General features: G+C 43.7%; 1 non-coding gene across 1 annotated transcript; it reads left to right on the forward strand.

Moving 5' to 3' along the window:
- Nucleotides 1–6,707: 6,707 nt before the first annotated feature.
- On the forward strand, nucleotides 6,708–6,789 carry trnas-aga (transfer RNA serine (anticodon AGA)). The gene has a single exon. It is a non-coding gene; the product is annotated as a tRNA-Ser (tRNA).
- The last annotated feature ends 782 nt before the right edge of the window (nucleotides 6,790–7,571 follow it).

Consider the following 7,571-nt stretch of genomic DNA (forward strand, 5'->3'; position numbering starts at 1 on the left):
ACCACGAACAGAAATACCAGGATAATCTCAGCAGATCTTACAGCGTCTATTCAGAGAGAATCAGAGACAAATATTTCAAAACTTCATCAGAACTCGGTAATATCCCACAGGCACTGCCAAACTGGTTCGTTTCGACAGCAGTTTCTGTCTTTGCTTCAGAATTCCAGAATGCACAGTTCTTTACATTAACCATTAAAGCAATGCAGAAACTTTTTTTTTATCGTTCGTCATACCATAGGTTTCTGTTTGGAAAACATTTTCCTGACCCCATTAGAAACATGAAACGGTGCTGCACAGAAAACAGATGCATTATGAACATCAATCGCTGTCGCCCTGGGGCTATTGAACCAGTAAAATTTCAGTTAACAGTCGAATGAGCTGATACTTCCAACCTAACACCTTGGACGATCCTCGAAAGCAGTCTGTGATTGACCTACCACTTCAGACTGCCATTCCCAGAACGACAACTGTCCTCTATCAGTTTTACTTTTCCGAAATAAGGACTGGGACATTCATAATGGCGACATGGGAACAGTCTGATCCCATCCACGACAGACACACCCATGTCACTGGGAACCAGCTCTGCTCCAATCGGGAACATCTGTCTTCGAACCTCTCAGTATCTTGTGTGGTATCGAGTATTTTCATTGTCCCAGTGTCCATACAAGGTTTGTATTCCTCATGTACAGGACCGAGAATTACTTCAATGTCTCCAATCAGTTCTTGTCCTGAGAACATCAGAATCAATGTCCCGTCCTCTTAAAGAACGGAAAGTTGTCCTGACTGATTCCGATCAGTCTGACAATTGACCCTTCTTCATTCTCCTCTGAGTCCTTTTCCCAAAGAGTTTCTGAAGATTCACAAAGCTGGAGACTGGGTGACGTGTGTTGCCTTCTTAACACTTTTTCACCTGACAAGTGACAATATTTTCCCAAATTCTGTTCACAATCGTTTGGATTTCACCAAGTCCAGGGAGGAGAAGTCCCGTTTTGTGGAGGGATTCCCGATGTTGGTGAGTTTCGCTTTGGAGCAAATTTGGTTTGTCAGCAATTTCCTGCGGCAATTTATAATGATGGGAAAATTAGTGGTGGGGATTGGCTCTTCGACGAGCGGGGGGATGTGTTGCCAGTGACCAGAGTTAGTGAACGGAGGACTGCGGTAAAAGGAATCTATTCAAAAACAGCACTTCTGCACAGTACATTCAAAGAATACTGCAAAATCTCAATGGGTCTGGCAGTAAGTGTGAAAAGAGAAACGGAGATAATATTTTAAGTGTGTTGCATTTTTGATTAATAACTTGAGTTTGCTAAGTCTAATCAACTGACTGGTCTTGTATGTTGAGACGAGATTTCTGAACTGTGAGTGAAAACGCGTCCTGCATGACATCACTGAAAACGGAGCCAGCAGAATTCGAACCTGAGGAAGGAAGCCCCAATGGATTTCTAATCCATCACCTGTATCACGCGGCCATGACTACACGCGTGCAATGCTGTCTTAGGATGTCTTATGTAACGGAAAGTTCCAACCTGAAACACCAGGATTTGGCTTTTCCTGACCCCAGTATTCGCTGTCAGACTCTCTTGCTTTCGAAAGGAGGAGGATGCTGAGGTGCCAAGAAAAGCCAAATCCTGGTGTTTCAGGTTGGAACTTTCCATTACATAAGACATACTAAGACAGCATTGCGCGCGTGTAGTCATGGCCGCATCAATTTGAATTGCACACATATTGATGAGAGATAAAGTGGATGGGTAGGATCCATTTTCATGCGCAGAGAGTTGAATAAACACAGCACTGGATCGCGAAAGAAAAATGTCCTTGCATTAGGTCGGCACTGTGGCACAGTGGTTAACACTGCTGGCTGACAGCGCCAGAAACCCGCGTTCAATTGCCGCCTCAGGCGACTGACTGTATGGAGTTTGCACGCTCTCGCCGTGTCTGCGTGTGTTTCCTCCGGGTGCTCCGGTTTCCTCCCACAGTCCAAAGATGTGCAGGTCAGGACAGGCGAATTGGCCATGCTAAATTGCTCGTAGTGTTAAGTAAGGGGTAAATGTAGGGGTATGGGTGGGTTGTGCTTTGGCGCGGCGGTGTGGACTTGTTGGCCCGAAGGCCCTGTTTCCCCACTGTCAGTAATCTAATTTGTCTAGCCCTATTCACTGCCAGTAGAATTACGCTCATTGAAGTCTTCTTGAAAAGATTCACCACTGGCAAATCTGATGTGCAAATTAGGTCTACTATTTTTAATCAGAGGTCAAAATATGAAAATGTTTCAAATAAACGGAACTGCAATGGAGAGTGCAGACCTACCTTCAGGAGCTTATTCTGCTCTGATGTACACCCCCGAGAAATTGGGACGAGAATGCGTTCTCACAGCTGAAGGGATCAAACATTTAAGAAAATAATAAGGAGGATATTCACTCTTTCAGAGGGTAGCAAATCTGTGGGTTTCCGAACAACAGAGGGCTGTGAAGGCGAGGTGTATTCAAGGCTGTGATAGACAGACATGGAGCATCACGGAGATGAGGATAAAAACGGGGGTTGAGAATTAATCAACTCAGCCATGATCTCATTGAATGTTGTCGCAGACTTGATAGGCTACATTGCTTCCATCTGCTCTCATATCTTTGCCGTCATTTGGAAGATACCGGACACCATTTTAAAAGAAGAAAAGCACAACTTGAGGGAGTGGTGGTTTCAATCAAACTGAATCAAAATTATTTCTTGAGCGAAAACTCACACTTGGCATGTTTCCAGATTTCTTTGCTAGCATGACTAGCAGAGTTGATCAAGGTCGTCTGACTGTACTTGGGCATGAAACAAACAAAGATTAGTGACATAATCTTCATTTTCTTTATGTCAAAAGTAATATCTTTCCTGATGGTCACAACAAACGAGATGGTTTCCAAGAAAAGACAGAGACTAAGTCAGCCGTAAACTCATCGATGACCAAAATATGGCTCGCGTTGTTCTCTGGGACAGATATGATTTATTGATTATTGTCATCCAAACTGTTTTTTTACCATTGAACCATGAGTGGGAGATGGGAAACTAAGATCACCCGTAACTATTGCCATCTTTTATCACTCACATGTAGTATTTTTTTCTCGTACGGAGTGGTTACTGCCAGTGCACTTGTAAACTACACCTGCGGATGACTTCTTTCCTCACTGGTCCTCATTTCTACACAAACACGTTTTACATCCTTATCTCCTGAATCAAAGTAATATGCAACCAAATAATAAATGTCACTAATACCTTGGCATTTCACACGCCTCCGTTTGTCACCTTCCAATGTAAATTAATAATTTGCCGTGTTGCAATTGCACACAATAAGAGATAACAAAATACAGGAAGGTGTACCAGGTTTGCAAACGCACGCTATCGAAGCTAAAACGCAGGTTTCTGCCCAAAGTACGATCACGGAAGCATGCACCGAACCGTCAGGAAGCACACAATAAGTCCAGTTCCATAGGGTATGACAGGAACAGCACCAGAAAAACCACCAAATTCCTTCTCTCGGCTAATATTTTGGATGTACATCTCAATGAGCAATCGAGTTTTACATATGTTCTAACAGTAGTTACAACATAAGGAACTAACCAGTGCTGCAGACGGTACAAGCCCCTGAATCAGAAACACTCAATGCCTTACATACAACTACAAGAACATCTGCCCATGGCGTACACTGGCTGGCTGAAGTTCATGATTGCAGCTCGCTAGTTGTCCGACTGTTTCTCCGATATAGTGTTTCGTGCAGTCCCTGCGTGGAATCTTGACAACCACATTTGTCCTGCACAAGATGGGCATTGGATATTGTTTTCTGGTGAGCTTTCCCTCAGCGAGGCTGTTGGTTTATGTGCTGTCCTAAATCCGTGTGTTCAGAGGAGTCTGGCTATCAATTTCCAGAAAATTATTTTATTAAAGGGAAGCATGGTGTTTCAATTGCTTTATGGCATATCCTAGTTGCCAATTTAGTGTGCCAGACATCTGGGAATGCAGTTGTGGGATACATATTCTTGGCAAAGAGTTTGTGTGGCCGTCACTAATTGGCACGGCCAACTGTCCCGAGTAGCTATACGTACAGACAGCAAGCATCCTTGAGAGCAGCACAACGGTAATAGGACAGGGCAATCAGAAAGCAGCCAGAGAATTTCTAGAAGCAGGGCACCCATCCATGGATTCCATCAATAGACACATTGATCAGGATCCAATCTGCAACACCAACAACTGGACCCAGCGGCACTGAAACTAAATCAATTCCAACCGCCACAGGACAGTAGGCTTCACAACAGGCTCTGCAACCCTGAGGATGTTACCCAGAACTGTGAGGATCCCACTTCCCAGCACCGCAAAACATTCCAACAACATCTCCATGAAGCACACGAGCTTCGCATCTTTCTGCTCCAAAGCACTCCGATTTTTCACAGCAGAGAATTGTACACTGAACTCCCGCGTGCAAGGTGAGGATGCCAAACCCAACACGATCAATAATGGCAGTGAGAACGAGGGCAACAATTTCCATTGTCATATGGACAGCCACAAACACTCTCTTTGAAAGGTACCTTTAAATATGAAAGTCTGTGCAGCAGTATAATCGGGGAACCAAGCAGCCTGCGCTGGGTATTTATATTTCAGACAATTTCCTTTGTTCACCGTTTTCACTGAAAGTGAATGGATATTACTATTTCATTGCTGATACGAAACCAGATTCTGCATTGTATCTGCTCGCCGTTTTTGTTGTTGCAGTGGCGAAAAGGTTGGCAATCGCGATGAGAAATGTTTTTTGTATTTCTCGCATTTCATTCATTACTGTCCTGGTGAAGGGGGCTGGTGATTGGTCCTCTCGATCAGATGGAGTCATCAGCGCATTGTTGACCTAATTTCATCACGAGTGCAATTGGTAAACTTCATTTTTCATGAATTATTGCTGTTCTGTTTTGTTTTATGTTTGTTGAGCACTTCCTGTGACTTGGTAATGCACTAAATCTCCAGTATGTCCTGAATTGCCTCGTTGCCGTTTCTCTGAGCAGTTCATGACGTAATCGGCTTGCACTGCAACAAAGGCAGCATGCATGCTTCGGTGTGTCTGGCAATGATCCACCCTTTCTGTTTTGCTTCTGTTCCACATGAAGAGTTGTCAGTTTCTGGATTCGTTGGAGAGCTGAGGGGGGTAACATTATACGTGCGGTATTATTCTTCAGCCAAACTCTTTGATGGCAAAGTTGGGAAGGTGCCAAACGAATGGTCATTGGCAGCAAAAGTCCGGAAAGACCCTCATCGCTTGGTCAACTCGTCCCATCCACCCTCCAGAAAGAAAGGCAAACGCGTTTACTGCCTAACAAACAGAGTGCATTTTTTTGCAAATGGTCCATTAAAACTGGTGTCAGCTGCGGGAGCACATCAACAAAGCCGAGCACGGAAAAATACCCTACTATCGAACATGTCCCTGCTGAACAGATAACCGAAATTAATTGAACCATATTTGCCAAAATGTGTTCCTAATCTCTCCGAACGCTTCCTGTGTATATACCCATTCGGGATGCCATTGCATTTGCCTTAAATGTGGCAAATCATTCTGCACACACAAAAATGTCTGAGTGAACTCGCTGAGTTTCTGCATGACACCATGACCAAACTTTGGGCCAAAATTGGAAACTGCGACTAGAATAGATGGCTCTCTGATTAGTCGCAATGCACAAAGGGCGGAATGGCCTTTCCCCACTTTGTAAATCTTCGAAGACAAGTTGAAAATAATCTGCAACGAAAATGTTCGTGTGAGGATTTACTTGTGAGGATTCGGTACTCTCAGCACCGTGGCCCGGATCGTATTCCCGCTCATGGAATGGTTGCATTGTTCAGCAAACGTATCGGTGTACCAGTACTTCTGCCGATTTTCCGATGCTGGCAGGTCATTGGTTTTGTCCAAAACATTATGAAGGTTAACATAAAACAAATAGCTGCAGTAGCTGGAAATCTGAGCCAAAAACGAAACTTGTTTGCGGAACGCAGCAAGACTGGCAACAGAAACGTCGACTTTCCTGCTCCTCGGATGCTGCCTGTCCTGCTGTGCTTTTCCAGCATCACTCTGATCTAAAATCAGGTTTCCAGCATCTGTAGTCCTCACTTTTACATCGTTCCTTCAGTGTCGCTGGTTCCCAATGCAAGAACTCCATCTCTAGCGGTTTCATGTTTGTACCTCCACGCTGAGGATTTGAAGCGTGAAGAAAAGTAACTCACCCCGTCCATCTCTGGGGTAATTAGGGACTGAAAATGAATCGTGTTACATTGAAATATATCTACATGCGAATTAATGTTTGTCTTTTATTGGGAACCATCTCTTTCATTGTAACAATCAGGAAAGAACATTTCGTTCGCCAGAAAAAGAAATTAATATGTCACTATTTGTTTGCTTCAGGTCCAAGAATACTCAGATCAATAGCTCCATTGCTTACCCCCGCTGGTCATGTTCGCAAAGATATCTAGCAAATTGCCAAGTGTGATTTTCCTTTCAATAAATAATTTTGACTCAGTTTGGCTGCAAATATCTTTTCCTACCTTTGTGCTTTTCTTCTTTTACATTGGTGTCTCGCACCTTACAAATGACAGCAAAGGTATGAAAGGAGATGGAAGCATTTAACTCATCAAGTCAGCAAGAGCTTTCAATGAGATCACGGCTGATTTAGTCAATTCTCAACCCCCCTGCGCCGTCTGTAGTCATGGCCGAGTGTTTAAGGCGATGGATTAGAAATCCATTGGGGTTTCCCCACGTAGGTTCGAATCCTGCTGACTACGTAAGAATACTTTCCTGCTGGAATAACTTTCGCTCAAAGTTCCGAAAACCTATTTTGCAAACCAGGCCAGTAATTTGATTAGACTTGGGAAACTCGAGTTCTTCATCAGAAACGTTCCATATTTAAATAATTATCTCTGTTTCTCTTTCCAGATACTCTGCTCGACACATCGGGTTTCTGCAGTTTTTATTGAACGTCCTAAGCAGAAGTGCTGCTTTTCATTAGATTCCTTTAATCCATGTCCTCTGTTCTCTGACTCGGGTCAGTGGCAACACTTCCTCCTGCTCGTCAAAGTGCTCATTCCCCACCGCTCCCTCTCCGGTCATTACAAACAACCGCAGGAAATTGCCACTTAACCAACTTTGTTCCAAAGTGAAACTCACCAGACTCGGGAATCTCTCCACCAAACGGGACTTCTCATCCCTGGACATGGTGCAAGACAGAGGATTGTGAAGAGATACTGTGAAAATATTTTCAGTTGGCAGTTGGAAAAATGTTTAAGAAGCAAACCATATAATTTAGGCTCCAGCTTTGGAAATCTTGAGAAACATTTTGGGAAATGGAATCAGAGGAGGATGAAGAAGTGTGAACTTTCCGACCGAGTCGAGGACGGGACATTGACTCTGATGTTATTGGGACAGGAAATGATCTGAGACATTGAAAGAATTCTCGCTCACGTTCGTGAGGAATGCAAACTTCATCTGGACTCTGGGACAATGAAAAACTCTGGAACACTCAAGAAAAAATACAAATATTGACTGGGATCACGACAGTATGAGTACT

Source organism: Chiloscyllium plagiosum, unplaced genomic scaffold, assembly GCF_037043375.1.
Source record: "Chiloscyllium plagiosum isolate Xiang-an unplaced genomic scaffold, Cpla_swu_hap1 HiC_scaffold_37, whole genome shotgun sequence".
Taxonomy (NCBI): domain Eukaryota; kingdom Metazoa; phylum Chordata; class Chondrichthyes; order Orectolobiformes; family Hemiscylliidae; genus Chiloscyllium; species Chiloscyllium plagiosum.